A 17,218-nucleotide genomic window follows, 5' to 3' on the forward strand; every position below is an offset into this window, starting at 1 on the left:
ACAGCAGCTAACAGACTGAGCTAACATGAGCTAACATGCAGCTACAGCGGTCGAGCAGGTTTAACTTCACTGTCCTCATAAACTTCTGGTAATCAACAGAGTTGAGGGCGGAGCAGCCGGAGGACATCAGAGGGAAAACCAGAAAACATTTCCCCATAAAATATGATCCCAGTTTCACACCAGAACAGTAGGAAATAGTTGCTGCTGTGTGACTTAGTGCCGTAAAGCGTTACGTACTACTTCTCCGACCCGGAGCCCAAAGTTACAATAGTGTGAGAACAGACTTACGAATGACAGAGACAGACACCGTTCACCTGAATCACAGGTCAGTGTTCAATGGGAGTTAAACCGACACGAACAGTTTCAATTGATCTGGCACAGTGGTGGTCTGTTGGGTGGGGCCATAAGGGCTTTAATAACAGCATCTGATCTGAGATATAGCCAGCAAAGGATTATAGAGGATTACTATTATTACTGTGCGTCTGCCAACTATGAATGCTGCGCAATAAATAAACAAACATTACTGACCAGTATATGCATTGTTTCAAGTCAGACACTCAGTATCAGTCGAGCTCTTCGGAAGCTGTTCAGCCCTCTTTCTTGTGGTTATTTCTTCAACACTTTATATTCGCAGCTGCTTCTGCATCTGTTTTCTGTGTTATTCTGGGAGAGCCAGCCTGTGTGCAACCAAGCGACTGGCAAGGAGACCCAGACTGCCTGCACAACACTGCAAACCTTTAGTCTATGGTCTGCAGATCTGTGATTTCTCTAGCCCACAGAGAAATCTGAGCACATTGTCTTGGCTGGAAATAATCCTGTGTCGTTAAATTCTCACTCACACGGGGAGAAAAACTGTATAGTTTCTAATTCAGTCACTCGGAGGCTTTTCTGGTGCTGACATTAAAGGTGAGGTCTCTAAACAAAGAGGAGGAGACAACAACCACAGACGGCAAATAAATATGTAAATTACCATTAAAGCTGCTGTAATTGATATGTTTTTTATATCAGTGAAAGAGGGTGCAAACCACTGTGTGGTGGAAAGTAGTCCAAACTTGGATAAATTTGTAGCAACATGCATAGAATTTGGTTTTGTTGGCGATTTACGAAAACACGTCGAAAACATCAAGCAGGTCAACCCAGCTCCGTTCTGCTGGCACAACACTGGCTCTGCTCCCGTCAGCATTCGCTAAAACCCCTCCTCTGCCCTTATACAAACTAACCTTCCTCCTGTGCTCTGAGGCTCACAACCGCAGCTAACAGACTGAGTCTAACATTAGCTAAAACAGCGCTAACAAACTTAGCTAACAGGTACTAACAGCAGCTAACACACTGAGACTAGAGCTAACATGAGCTTAACAAGCAGCTAACAGCTGAGTTAACATGAGCTGAAAGCAGCTAACAGACTGAGCTACATTAGCTAACAGCAGCTAAACAACTGAGCTAGACAGGAGCTAACAGCAGCTAACATATCACTGAGCTAACATGAGCTAACAGCAGCTAAACAGCGATAACATGAGGCTAACAGACAGCAACTAACAGACTGAGCTACAGTGAGCTAACAGCAGCTAAAAACTGACTAACATGAGCTAACAGCAGCTAACACACGACTAACATGAGCTAACAGCATAACAGACTGAGCTAACATGAGCTAACAGCAGCTACAGCTGTCAGCAGTTTACTTTCACTGTCCATCATAAACTCTGTAAATCACAGAGAGTTGAGGCGGAGCAGCCGGAGGACATCAGAGGGAAAACCAGAAAACATTTCCTCCATAAAATATGATCCAGTTTCACAGAATCAGTGAAATGTTGCTGCTGTGTGAGAAACAGACAAAGAATATTGTTCTGGTTTTAATATAATTCATGCACGTGTTCCTGATCATCATTTGAAGGCAAATAACTCTGCCGCCGTGTTTCTAATAGCAACGCGTCAGACGCCTCTCATTGTGTCGTCTAACCTTCATCACTCTCACCTTGATGCTGTGAATCAGAAAATTGAACATACGTGAAAATGTGATTTCAAAGTGAAACAACAGACAGAGCTCTGAGCTGCGTTCACACAATAAAAGACACTTCGGTCTTCAGTCGTCAGCTGAAGAAGACAGTTAGCTGTGACGATGCATCTATAAATAAAAGATCTATACAAAACTCCAAAGTGTGCTTCTCCCTAAGAGGGCAATCAAGCAGGTGCCTGGTTAGTCATGATGGCTAAACAACAGTCCCGTGGGTGTCTCCTGTTTCCAGCTGAGAGTACTTGTTCACAGTGCTGATTTCCATCAGAACAGGGCAGAGAAAGTGTCAGGTAATGGCTGCTGTTCACCGCCAGGACTCAAACTAACTGCGGAGAGCTGAACTGGGCAGCAGCTCAGAGGGGATAAAAAGCGAACATGAAGATTATTATTACTGCGTTTGTTAACACAACGTTTGCAAAGAAAGGCCTTGCATTTGAAACAAAATAGAAACTGTGATAAAAAAAAAAAAGAATGTTTCACCAGATTTAACCTCTCCAGCGTGGATCTCAACAAGTAAAGTACAAATACTTAAGTAACAGAATACTCCTGTGACTAATATTACAGTCCATACTGATGCATCAATGTAAGAGAAGAGTTTAGTCCCATGGGGTGTGGAAAGTGAAATCAACAACTCATGACGACGAGTCCAACGTCGGTATCACTGTTTGTTAAAGCAACTTTTCCTCGATTCCCGAGTTGACGGGAGCGGAGCTGTGGTGTCAGAACCAGGCAGGCGGCAGTGTAACCGGCTCACAGCACTATGGACATAATGGCAGAGGAGAAAAGACGAAGAGGACTGACGGAGAGCGAAAAGAGAGAGTGAGCGGGCAAGATGATTGATGATTGGTTGATGATTGGCTGTTAGCAAAGTTGTCGGATTCAAGCCCACGGTATCGAAGGCCCTGCCCAAAACCACCCAATCGACGATGTTCCAGGTTTTATGGAAAGACGAGACATCCATCTGGACGCAAACTTTGTTCTGTGGTTCTGGAAGACCTCCTCTCTTTAACCATCCGATGTCGGAGGTAATGCTGATCCACTTGTGACAGAAATGACCAGGGACCAAAGAACTCTCAGATCATCACCCAACGATCGTGGAGGTCTCCACCCCACAAAAAGATGGACAAACTATTTTTTCTATTGGGGTAGCATTGTAACATCATCTTCAGGAGAAGCTCTAACATTTGAACTTCACCCCTCTAGGACTCCTGTGGTGTGAAAGACCAACTCCAGGAAGAGATGCTGAAGTTAGATCGCGAAAAAGACCAACAACATTTCTGAAACAGTTTTCAGCAACCAACACCTCAACGAAGGAGGATCTACCACAGGACTGTGTTTGTTTCAACTCCTGTGCGATAGAGTCAGACGCTGCATCTTGTGGTGGATTCACAACTGCTTCCTCGAAAAGTCACAGTGTTTTCTATGGCTACAGAAAAGTGATAGAAACGTGTACCGCGGTCCTGACAATTAACAGCCGGGCTGGTAACCGTCGGGGCACGGAGGACACAAAGAACAGTGTTTTTTCTTAAATGTGATGCAGAACTGCAATTGCATTTTTCTTTTTTCAGTTCAGGAAGGACTCTTTAAAAAAATGAGCTGAGTTTGATCTGCAACAAACACGCGCAACAGCTTTAATCGTCTTTAATCTTAAATTTGTGCAGATATTTCCAATAAATCAACAACATCGACCCCCTCATATATTTGATATTAGATAAATGAATCTTTGTGCATGCAGCAAAGTGTATGCACGGCTATCTTATTCACACACACACACACACACACATGCATACACACAGTACTCACACACAGGCACAAAGAACAGTTTTCCTCCTCGCACAATTACAAACATGTGGCCGTCATCCGGCCTCCTGAGGTTGTCATGGAGATGTCATTGAAAGGTGGACAAAATAATATATATATTTTTCTTCTTCTTCTTTCTTCTTCGTCTCTCTGAGCGTAAACTAAAGAAGAGAAAGAAGTCCTGCGAGGCGGCCACAAGTAAAGGCTGAATCAGAATCCCATTTGTTTTGTTTTTTTGTAATTGAAAGACAAATCAGACATGCTGGTGCTGTGTGTGTTGCAGCGGGGGTTGCTATAGTGCTTCACCTGTGTGTTCATCCTGTCACCTTTTTCTCTGTAACTCTCCAGAGCTCTGCTTACTGCTGCTGCTGCTGCGGTGGATGATGGATTAACCATTTCTTAGACCAGCCTGACGACAAGCCTCTACACTCTCTCATCTCACTCACTCACTCACTCTCACTCTCTCTCTCACTCCATCATCACATACTTTGTCTGAGGAGCAAACAACAATCTGAAAAACCTTGACTGCTGCGCTGCTGCTGCCTCTTCTGACTTCCACACCACAACAACCCGCCTGGTCACTGAGGACGTCATCGGCGAGTCTCTGCAACAAGGAGTAAATGTCTGCAAGAGAGGACGATCAACACACAGCTGAAGGGTTGGTAAGTATGAAACACACACACACAACACACACACAAACACGCACACACACACAACACCAAACACAACACCACAACACAAACACAGCAGTTCAATCTTGTAAATTCTTTGTGAACCTTTTTATTTTGAACAGAATCGTTTCGTGATTACTCAGTAGGGAATGTACGTTATGGCAGCATTTATCAATCTGACTAACACTTTTGTCTTGTTTTGAGAGTGTGCTACAACTACACACGCTCTGGACATGTGCACATGCAAACCACGAAAACACACACACACACACACATTGTTAGGGCTCTCACAGAGGATAGTGTTTGAGCGTCAGCCTGTTCCAGGTGAAGTGGAGTTTCTCGCAAAGCCGCAGGGTGGAAACAAAACACTGCAACACATACTGTAATATAAACGGAGGAGCGCGGCAGTGTGTGTAGCATAAAACAGTACAGTTTGTAAGTTATGGAGACGTTGGATTTGAGGGTGTTTACATCCCACATTACGAGACACAGTGTAGTAAGCTGGAGTGCCCGCGATGTTTTGGGAGGGCTCTAAACTGCAGAATCTCAGTAGGATGTTTTAAGAGTTAAAACATCAACGGACACGCTATGTGTTCATCCGGAATGTTCAGCTAACAACAATATTTTAAATCATGTTGATGCCACACTGACTGCCTGATCAGGCTGACCAGGTGTCACTCTGTCATTCGTACGTCCTTGCTTCTCTCAACCTAGTTAACTTTGGGTCTCCGGGGGTCGGGAGAGTACGTAACGCTTCACTCACGCACTAAGTCACATCAGCAGAGCAACTATTCACTGATTCTGGTGAAAACTGGATCATTTGTTATGGATGAAATGTTTTCTGGTTTTCCCTCTGATTCCTCCCGCTGCCTCCGCACCTCAACTGCTCTGTGATTACAGAGTTGATTTGATGGACAGTGAAGTAAACTGCTGAGGTAGCTGCTGTTTAGCATCATGTGTGGTGTGTGTATCACCAGGAAAGAAGAGAGGTAGGATTAACGGGAATGCTGACATTGTTGTGCCAGAAGAAGCCGGAGCTGGGCAACAGGCGCTGTAACGAAGCAGCCCTCTATGGACATAATGGTCAGAGGAGAAGAGGACCGAAGAGACGATGATGGAGGACTAGAGTAAATGTGGGACTGGACTTTTAGTGTTTGGTGAGAGATTGTGAAATAAAAAGGCTGAAAGACAGTGAGATTAGAATACTACAGATCCCATAATGCAACGCTATATGAACAATGAAGAGTAAACCAATCTTAATTCTTCCTGCATAATCGAGGTTAAAACAGGCGTTCTGATCAATAACTGAATTGAAGGTCTGTGACGCGCAGATGTTGCTGGCCGCAAAAATCTGTAAAGCAGACATCGGTTTGAATTTATTGACTTTGGAGGATAAGGAGGAGACATTTTCTGTCGTCTTCTCTTCTCTGTCTTCAAATCCTGTGGCTGCTGTCAGGCGGGGGACATCATCACTGAGCTCTTTCCAGAGGCAGCCACTCACGTCCAAGACAAAACACCACCTGCAACCGCGTTGACAGAATGAGGTGAGGTGGTTTGCATTTAATCATGCTGCTCTCTTTTTTTTTTTTTTTTTTGGTCGGATGCTTTCATCTTTCATCGCACCGCTCCACAGGGCAATCATTTTGTCATTAAAACACTTTGTGACAGGTGCTTAAGCGAGTGCTGCAGGAATGAATAAGGCAAGCAAGCTTTCATTGCTCGCTCGCGTCACTCGCCATTCTTATTTATTTATCAATCATCCAATCGTCTTCAAATCTTTTTTCGCCTTCTGTCCTGTCCTTCCGTTCTGCGACAACATCGGCTCACTATCGGTCAGCATGTCCCCGTAGCCCTGTACCGCTGTAACCTCCTCTCTTTTCCGTGGTACGAAACACAACACTCATCTGGTGCCGGTGGTAACAAGGCAATCGGGCCCTGCCCGGCTAACGAACGGAAGGCTAACATTAAGCTGACAGCAGCGACAGTTGACAGCGAGTCAGCCCCAGCTCGGCGTCTAGTCTTCAGCCTTTTTATTTCACGACCAGCTCTCACCAACCCTAAAAGTCAGTCCCGCACATTACTCCTTGTCCGCGGCCTTTTCTTTGCTCGCATCACTCGCTCAGCGTCCATCTCACATCTCTCTCCTCTGCCATTATGTCCATAGAGGCTGCTGAGCCGGTTACAATGCCCGCTCCAGTTCTGGCACGACACTGGCTTCCACTCCACTCCATCGGTATTTTGCACTCCTCGTCCCGGTGGGTGACCACAAACCAACACTTCCTATTAGGCTAACAGCAGCTACAGTTTACTCAAGCTGTCCATCATAAACTCTGTAATCACAGAGAGTTGAAGGCGGAGGCACCAGAGACATCGGAGGGAAAACCAGAAACATTTCTCATAAAATATGATCAGTTCACCGAGAATCAGTGAAATAGTTGCTGGCCGTGGACGGAGTGCCGTAAGCGTTACGTACTTCTCCCGACCCCGGAGCCCAAAGTTATACATAGTGTGAGAAGCAGACGTTAACGGATGACGAGACAGTTAAAATATTGTTAGTTTCAGAGAGAAAAGTTCACAATGATGTGTTTTTTCTTTCTGCATAAACTGCAGTCCAGCCAGCTGGCAACCTTTTTATTGAAGGTTTGTGTAGTTTAACGAGGAGGCATCGTATAGAAAACAACCAAAGGTTTCCTCATCCATAAGGCAGACTGCCACAGAGTGCCAGGAATAATAGAAACGAAGCATTCCGACAAAAGTTCAAGCTCAGAGAGGGCATAAGCGAAAAGCTGATTTTAATAAGTCTTCTGTGGATGTAAACCGCATGACAAAGATAAATATGCCCGTTTATTTCTATATTTTCCTCATTGTCAACAAGTCTCATGAAAAGATTCAACACGTAATCTCAGTGTTTCCGCCTCGATTCGAATCAAATGTTGGCAAGGAGTGCAGATTGCAGTGATTTGTTTACTATGTGGGGACTGAGCAGTGGCTATAGCAAACACATGGCAATACATGCAGTACGATGTAGGCCACTAATCATTGTGCAATTTCAGTCACACAATGGGGCCCGCAAGTACATCAACGCCCATGTGAAAGTAACATGCAGATGCCAAATATATGACACATTTAAGCATAGATAGTCAAACATGTTGCAGAGCGACGCAGCGGGTTTAAACATGAGACCAAAGACCCTGCGCCTGAAAAGTGTTTTTAATTGCTTTAAATCTGCGATGACCGCACCTGTTCATCTTCATTTAATGTCATTACAGGCATCATTTCAATCCACATTTTATGGGGCTCCGACACAAACACAACACCAGGGACTGTTGCCTCTTTGCATACCGTTGCAAAATACTAAAATAACCCTTTCCCCTTTAGAGATGTAATCTTGCCGTGTTTCAGTTTCATAGACTGGTGACGCACGCATGGGAATATCTGTCTGGACTTTGTAACTGTCACCTTATCTGGTCCTAATAGAAGAGAAGGCAAGGACACACAGTACAAAGGCTGATAGAAAGTGGCTGCCTCTGCTGGTGCTGGCGGAGGAACGAGCGTATGAAAAGAAACCGTTGAATGAACCTATATGCAAAACAAACAACAACAAAAAAAAAAGAGACAAGAGCTTTATAGGTTTCTCATTTTTCCAAATCCAAAATATGTTTCATGTACGGGATGGTAGATGCACGTGTAGAATCAGCAATATAAACTGTTTTGGATACGGTGGCGGTTTAAGAGAGGAGATTAAAGGACATTAAATATATTCGATAAAATGAATATATATTGTGTCTTAAATTACAAAAGAAAGTGGGAAAAATGAGAAGGTGAAATGAATAATGGCAATATGGCAGGGGTCGTTGTAGATTTAGCTTTAAATTAACGTGTATTTCATGGTATTACGCTATCATATACTGGGTTATATTACCGAAGATGGTGTTTATGTTGATTTTAAAAAAAGTTATGTCATAGTTATGGGTTTTGTTTATGATTAACGCCAAGAGCTGTGCAATGTCCCACTGATCGCATCCATTGCAAGTGCAAATGTCTTTTGCTGTTTGTATTTTCCTTCGTTATATTATCATGCATCCTCCGTCACAGTCACCATTACTGGTGAAATTGTCAGTTATATGACAAAAATTGGTGACCCCCTGCAGTACCTTGTGGACCCCCTAGGGGTCGCAAAGACCGCATGTTGAAGACACCTTATATGGATCAGGTTCCTGGTCTAAACATTGATGCCACGCTCCCTTGTTGGTATTAGACTGGCTGTTTATGCAGGGATGATAGCCGTACAAGGCGTCTAGTATCAGGGGATTTAATGGATTACAGGGAGGCCAGAACAGAACGGAGGATTTAATGGGCAGAATGGAATTCCTAGATTGTTTTGACACCTCTTAAAGGACGAGTAGGGAAATTGCAAGCACATGGTTGAGTGATGCTAGACATGAGTGAATAGAGTGGAGGGAGAGCTGGTATAAAGAAAACCAGTGAAACGACAGAATAACAGGTTATTTCCTGATTGTTTCATAGTAGTTACATTCAGAGGATTCGGTCCAGAAAACTAGCAAACGTTGCCAGAAGTTTACAGACAGTTTCCCTGTACCTACTTAATTAGGTCCTATCTGGACACCACTGCAGCAGTCAGAAGGAAGTATTCACCGCAGAGGCGTGAGGTATGAAGTCTAAGTAAAGAGTCCACGATACCAAGAGGGCTCTAGAACCGAACCCGGCGCTCGACACACCCACAAACCCAACACGAATCCTACTGGAACATCGCTGACACTAGCACCGAGACAAGCATCATTTAGCTACCTCATCCATAGGTTGTGTGCCAACTGTCATTTACATCTTTGTAGCTTTTTAATTTCTGCAGAAACCTGTCCGGACTAGCAGCTCCGAAAACCACCTGTCTGGGACCAAGAGGGATGGAGGGGCGAAGGCTGTAATCCGGGGGTAGTAGCTATGGAGTTCAGTTAATCCTGGCTAAAAGCGTCCTTCCTCCGCCCGCTTGCGACTCACACGGCTGGCTCCTGGAGGGAGGCGCTTACATCAACGAGAGTGACAGCCAAGGCCAAACACCCCTGATTGGCCTGCAGGACCCAAATATCGTGCCCAGAGCGCCAGCAAAGTCAAGCTGGTCACAGTTTCTTCTAGAGAAAAGGAGCAACCCGAAATCCAGGACAAGGAAGTCGCTCTGCGCTGATGCACGCCTGTCAGGAGGGCAGGCCAGGTAAAGAGGTGGTGTCTCTAACTCCTGCCGAGTGGAGCCGACATTAAGCCTGGAAGATCAGTCCGGGACATCAGCCGTTGTCTACGCAGTCATGCTCAGGAAGACTGGAAGGTTCTGAAGTTAATGCGGGACACGTGCAAGGCAAGGGCAAGAGTGAATTATCATAAACGAAACGGACAAATTCCCATCGTGGGAAACTAACAAGCAGCAGTACCTCATGGCATTCCTCCATTAGTCGCTCTTGACGCGAGGACAAAACAAACGTCAGCAGCTCCGGCATCGCCTTCTGAAATTCAGCTCATCACGTCCCCCCAGTGCTCCTCGCTCTACCCTGTGTCCCCGAAGCCCGTCTTCTGTCAAAGAAGCCATCTTTTGTGGGGTAAACCCCTCCATGTTCCCCATCGAGGTTTTCAACGATTGGCCAAGCCGGTGCCAAACGGGACTGCAGCAGCCCATCCTGAGGTTGAACTCTGAGCCTGGCTAAAGATCCCAGCCGTCTCTGCTCCACACAGCTTCCGGCGGGCGGCAAAGACGCTCATGAAAGTGAGGAGCTCGGCTCTTTAAAACCGGATGGGGACAACAGCGAAATTCAACTGGCAGCTTCAGATGCTATGAAGGACAACTGGCGAGGGACAAAGGACTCGAAGGAAACGGCAAGATGAATGGCCAAACACGTGGAACAAAAGAGGTCCGTGCCAGGTATCTCTCATCCACTGCAGCCTCCCACCCCAACATCCGACTCTGTAAACGTGGAACGGATGATCAATCGCCTCATATTCCTCACCTTTTCAAGTGGGAAAACTCTTAGCACTCCGCACCCACAGCATGGCCTCATGCAGCTGCATAGCATAATCCAGAGGGGGGCCCCCCGCAAGCTTGGGTGGGGGGGGGGGAACATCTACAGCTCTGACCCGCAGCTAGGCTGTAGACATCCAAAACCTCCCCCGAGGGTCGCACAAGACAAGAGACCTAGCAAATGGCAAAGAGGTTGGCGCCCTGCGGCTGCTCCAGTAACGCTCGGATCCAGGGAGTCATTCTCGGGCCAAACAGGAGGGTGCTGTCTGGGTTTTGGAACGGCAGAGGGTCTGGAGCCTTCGTGTGGGACAACAACTCCCAGTCAGGCCAAGATCTCTGCCACCTTTTGACCCTCAACTCCACCAACAACACCCCCCTCCTTAATGTTTATAACCTCAGCTCCATTTGTTTTTTTTTGTAAGTGCTGGAAGTGGTTTCTGTGAGAAAGATCCCGGCTTGAGAAATTTCCTTCCTCCCGCTGCACTCCTGGACACCCCAAAGAGATGACCCGGCGGATGCTGCTGAGGAGAACACTCGATCAACCGACAGTTCAAAACCACGGCTTGAACATTGACAAGATGGGGAAGAGAGTTCAATCGAGCGTGTTTTAGTGTTTTTGTTACGTGATTTAGTGTCCGTTTAGTGAAATTCAATGAGCCAAAGAGGATGTAAAGAATGACAATTCCTTATCGATGTATCTTCCTCTGCTTTAGTGTAACTGGGTGTTGTCACGGTGCATGTAGCGTCATGTGCAGTTTATATGTGGCACACTTTTCTGGTCACGTTGGGCAAGCAGGAAAAACACAAACATCGGACTTCCTGTCGTCTTATGAAGTCGTTACACATCGCAGAAGTGAACTTTAAGCTCAGTTGGGTCTCAATTTTGGGTAATTTTGAAATCCAAGCTCTAAATGCTTCATGGTGTTTCAACAGCTAGTCATCTGTGTTTTTATTCAGTTTCATGCTGCACTATAGAGTAGGTTTAGCCAAGCTTTTTTTTTTTTGGGAAACTAGGTTGATGAGAGCTGAAACCAAACAATAAGCGAAACGGACTCAAAGGCAACAGCACATATGACGTATGACATATTGTACCGATGAGTCTCGTAGATTGGTCACTTTTACGTATTTATGTCAGTCGAGGCATTCTTGATAGAAGAAATATGGATTAGTGAGCTTTTAAAGTCACTGAAGCGAATTCACAGATTTTGCGCTGCTGAACCTGCAACGAGAAGACACAAAAAACAAATCATGAATGGTCAAAGCAACACGGCGAAGCAATTTACGCGCCTTAGGGTAATCTACTGTGGTAAATAGTTTAGCTGTACGCGAGTATTTGTTTCAGATAACTTACATATGAGCAAAAACATAAGAGGTCGACGTACTAACAAAGAGAGCTAACAGACTGAGCTAACAAAGTCAGAGCTAACAGACTAGCTAACAAAGCTTAGTGACAGCAGCTAACAGAGCTGAGGCTAAATGAGCTACAGCAGCTAACAAACTGAGCTAACCATGCAGCTACAACATCAGCTAACACGACTGAGCTAACATGAGCTTCAACAGTCAAGCTAACGCAGACTGACGCTAACAATTGATCCTTAAGCGCTAACAAGACCTGAAGCCTAATGGCAGCAACACGGAGCTAACGAAACGAGAGCTAATCAATAGCCATACAGCCAACTACAGACTGAGCGAACATGAGCTAACAGCAGCTAAGCAAACTTGAGGGCTACATTAGCAGGCAGCTAACAGACTGAGCTTACATTAGGGCTAACAGCAAGCTAACCAAGACTGAGCGTACATTAGCTAACAGCAGCTTAACAGACGGACCTAACATTACTAACAGCAGCTTAACAAACTGAGCTAACATGATCTTAACGCAGCTAACAGACTGAGCTTACATTAGCTAACTAGCAGCTAACAGACTGAGGTTAAGTTAGCTTAACAGCTAGCTACAGACTGACCTAACATTAGCTAACAGGCAGCTAACAAACTGAGCTTACATTAGATCTAACAGCAGCTAACAAATGAATACATTAGCTAACAAGCTAACAAATAGAGCTAACGGACTGAGCTAACATTACCTAACAGCAGCTAAACAGACTGAGCTAAACATCAGCTAAACAGACTGAGCTAACATGAGCTAACAGCGAGCTAACAGAGCGAACAATTAGCTAACAGCAGCACGACTGAGCTAACATGAGCTAACAGCAGCTAACAAACTGAGGCAACAGACTGATTAACAGAGCTAACAGCAGCTAACAGACTGAGCTAACAATAAGCTAACAGACTAGGCTAACAAACTGAGGCTAAACATGCAGCTAACAGGACTGAGCAACATGAGCTAACAGGTCAAGCTCACAGCTGCTACAGCAGTTTACTTCACTGTCCATCATAAACTCTGTAAATCACAGAGAGTTGAGGGGCGGAGCAGCGCGGAGGACCATCAGAGGGAAAACCAGAAAACTTCCTCCATAAAATATGATCCAGTTTCACCAGAATCAGTGAAATAGTTGCTGCTGTGTGACTTAGTGCCGTAAAGCGTTACGTACTTCTCCAGACCCGCGGAGCCCAAAGTAACATAGTGAGAAACAGACGTACGAATGGACAGAGACAACCGTTCAGCTGATCACAGTCAGTGTGGTAACAGGATTTAAGAATGTTAGTTTAGGAGTTGAAGTGACACAGTGTTGCTTTAATTTTTACAATATTACTGAAGCCTCTGCAGACAGCGTGCAAGTGATGCCCATTCTTTTGTGGAGTCGCCTCAGATGTGGCAGAGTTTTTAAACATTGCCACCCGCGCAGTGGCATCAGCGAAAAAATAAAAAAAAAGTCACTGTGAAAGAAGGCAACAACGTCCGAATGCTTTTTAAGACGCTGCAATCGCTTTTCTACTCATGTGGGCTTTTTTAAAAAAAAAAAAAAAATCAAGAGAGGTTGTGAGTGTTTCACGACGCGCCATTTTGCACAAGAAGTCACGAACATGTCTGTGAAAAGTCACTGTCCGACCTTCCGTGTAAGAACAGCAAGAAAATGTTTAATAAATGAATTTATTATCATAAAAAGGTATACAAATATTGTAAAAGTACATCGTATGCATGAAACACGCACAATCATTTTCAAGTGTTTTGTTTGTTCTACCATCGTTTAAAAAGAAACGGCACCATAAAAACACAAAACGTTCCACGAACGCTAAAAACATCAGTGTTTCCCACATATTTAAGGCTCTTTAAAAACGAGGGTTTAAAATATGAGCAGTCTCCGGTCGAAGAGCTATCAAAACAAACGGGGGGGATTATGTTATCGCGATTTGTGTTCACGCCAACAATCTGGTGGTTTTAGAATAAATACAGTTTAAAACAGTTCCTATGCAGGTGATGCCCAGAAGCACAAACATCGGTATAAGACAAAACAGAAGATTTGTTTCTCTGCTGTAAAAAAAAACAAAACTTTTGCAGTGTTTCACATCAGGCGCAGACGACGGAAAACGTCTGAAACATTCAACCACCCGCTCAACAAAAATCTGATTTTCAGTCTCTCTGTCCTCGTCGTGGGACAGGCGGTAGCTCAGTTTGTTAGCTGCTGTTAGCTCATGTTAGCTCAGTCTGTTAGCTGCTGTTAGCTCATGTTAGCTCAGTCTGTTAGCTGCTGTTAGCTCATGGTAGCCCAGTTTGTTAGCTGCTGTTAGCTCATGTTAGCTCAGTCTGTTAGCTCATGTTAGCTCAGTTTGTTAGCTGCTGTTAGCTGCTGTTAGCTTACGTTAGCTCAGTTTGTTAGCTGCTGTTAGCTCATGTTAGCTCACCTTGTTAGCTGCTGTTAGCTAAGGTTTGGTCAGTTTGTTAGCTACTGTTAGCTCATGTTAGCTCAGTTAGTTAGCTGCTGTTAGCTCATGTTAACTCAGTCTGTTAGCTGGGTTGTGAGCTGTGATTTACAGAGTTTATGATGGACAGTGAAGTAAACTGCTGACAGCTGTAGCTGCTGTTAGCTCAGTCCGCCAAGCTGACGAACTGAGTGTTTGTACCAACAGGCGTTATGGACTACCAGGAAGAAGAAGAGGAGGTAACCAGGCTCAGCAGCCTCTATTGACATAATGGCAGAGGAGAAGAGAGTGAAGAGGACCTCAGCCCCTTCGGGCTGAAACAGTTGAGACGGAGCAGCGTATGTCTGATGCCCGGCTGTGATGCAACGTGTCCTTGTCCTCTCCTTTGACCTCGCAGGGATTGTTTCTCTCTGCGCTCCCTCCCCGTGCAGCTCCGACTGATGATATTAAGCTGCAATGAGACTTTTTCATCTGTCAGCGTTTCCACTGTTTGCCTGCGGACATCAGATATGGCCTTTAAGCTCTGGAACTGATGGGACGTGACAGGATGAGGTTAATCTACCTCAGCAGTTAACGGAGACTTTATAGTAACCTGTTTACCTAGAAAACCCTGGATTACTTAACTTAAAGCAACACTGCGTATAATTTAGTAAATATGGTAAATATACTCGAGTATTTGTTCTGGTTACATTCCTTACGGCTAATATTACCTACTAGTCCAACAGCAAGAAGCCCAGCTCGGCGTCTTTCATCCTTTTATTTCACTCCGTCAACGCCCTCTTCACTCTTTTCTACCTCTGCCATTATAGAGGCTGCTGAGCCGTGTCACATTCCCCAGGCCTGTAATCTTCTTCTTCTTCTTCTTCCTGGTGGTCCAAAATACCCGTGCTACAAATACTAACACTCCTCCGAGTGCTCTGAGCTCACAGCCCGGCTAACAAACTCAGCCAACGTTTATCTAACAGCAGCTACAGTTGGCAGCAGTTTACTTCACTGTCCGTCAGGAAACTCTGTCGTGCGAGTGAACGTCCCCACCCGGTTTCATTATTCTATCCCATCAGCCAACACTAATTAATAATTAATGACTTAATGTGTATGTTTAACAGTCTGAAACTCATAAATATTAAATATACAACGATGTAAAACAGAGAAAAGCAGCAAATCTTCGTGTTTGAGAAGCTCGAACTTGAACATATTTTGTATTTTTTGATTGTGTAGTACTGTAAAAGACGCGTAGCCATAAGAAGAAGTACTCAAGTACCTTGAATTTGTACTTGAGTACAGTGGTGGGTCACCGCAGAGTCGAGTCGGGTTAGACTTCATCACAGTGAACTGATACTAAGCTGCCTAACAGATTAAACATTGTGTGTAACATTGTGTTTTTTTTTTGACGCTGTGAGTGTGTGAGTGTGTTATCTGTTACATGATGTCCACAGGCTGTTCAAGTGTCGCATGTTACTGACCAAAACCTGGACCTGACCTGGACCTGACTCTGACTGAAGGGTGGGAGGGTGTAACACCCGTCATCCACTGCACAACCACAACTCCACATAGTGTGTGTGTGTGTGTGTGTGTGTGTGTGTGTACAGAAGCTTAAAACACACACACACACAACATCTGTTTGTGCTTTCAGGCCGTGTGACAGTTACACCCGTCCTCTGAAGCATAACAGCAGTTTGTAAAAATAGAAACTTCTGCTTTTGTGTGAGATCAGATCAGATATAAATAAGATTTTATTTACAGCATGCGTTGATTATTTCACCGTAAACAGAACCTCGGAGTATTTTATATTTTGGAAGATTTATTTAGTAATTTCAGACGGAAAGTAACACACAAAGACTTCATGAGTCAAAAGATCTGAAACTTTCTGCTGAAACATTCATCTGCAACATATGAATGAAGCCTGGCTGCTCAATCAAGACGTCTGTAACCACACCCACCTGTCAATCAAAGCGTCCACGCTCTTAATCCTGCATAACTTTAAGCCTTAATATAATGTGAACAGGTGAGTTGTATATAAATTCACCCTCAGTACAGTTGTCATGAACGGGGAAATTAGCTACAGAGACCAAAACTGTTTTTTGTACCAGGCTGTAAACATGTTTATTTCTGCTGTGAAGTTGGACATTTGGACATGGGGACTTATGGAGACTGACTCACTTCTGGAGCCAGCCTCAAGTGGACGTTAGAGGAACTGCAGTTTTAGTTTGTCCATTCTGGGCTACTGTAGAAACATGACAGTTCAACATGGAAGAAAACCAAGTGGCAACCTGTGTGTCTGTGAAGTGAAGCCACAACCTGCAGTTCCTCTGGCTCCAGAAGTGAGTCAGTCTCCATAAGTCCCCATGTTTCACAGCAGAAATAAACATGTTTACAGCCTGGTACAAAAAACAGTTTTGGTCTCTGTAGCTAATTTCCCCGTTCATGACAACTGTACTGAGGGTGAATTTATATACAACTCACCTGTTCACATTATATTAAGGCTTAAAGTTATGCAGGATTAGGAGCTGCTTGATTGAGCAGCCAGGCCCGCCTTAGCTCCACATATGATCTATGTCTTTGCCCAGTCTCTAGATTTACCTGGCGGAGGCAGAACTGCCAAGACAACACACAACCTGTCACGGAGACTCTGTCCAAGGTTTATACAAATATAGAGAAACTAGAGTGGCTACAAAACTCAAGAGCCAGTGTTTGTTTGTTTGTTTGTTGGTTCTGGTTCTGGTTCTGACTGCACCTGCAGATTAAAAGTCTCATTTGAACGTAACAAAAACATCAAATTCAGGTGACTGAATAAAAGCAGAGTTCTATTCTTTAAATCTGACACACTGGACCTTTAAAGTAAAATCACAACACACCTGTGCACGCTGTGACACCAGCTCCACGCGCTCTTTGCTC

The 17,218-nt window shown here is 44.6% G+C and overlaps 1 protein-coding gene across 1 annotated transcript in view; it reads right to left on the reverse strand.

The window, feature by feature from the left end:
* The window catches only part of ankrd34ba (ankyrin repeat domain 34Ba), a 29,463-nt gene extending 12,248 nt beyond the window's left edge, over window positions 1–17,215 (reverse strand). The window contains exon 1 of the mRNA XM_019278672.2: window positions 17,179–17,215. The gene's annotated coding sequence lies outside the window, so the exon portion shown is untranslated. The remainder of the gene's footprint in view (window positions 1–17,178) is intronic.
* Window positions 17,216–17,218: the final 3 nt, after the last annotated feature.

This window comes from Larimichthys crocea, chromosome IX (genome assembly GCF_000972845.2).
Source record: "Larimichthys crocea isolate SSNF chromosome IX, L_crocea_2.0, whole genome shotgun sequence".
Classification (NCBI taxonomy): domain Eukaryota; kingdom Metazoa; phylum Chordata; class Actinopteri; family Sciaenidae; genus Larimichthys; species Larimichthys crocea.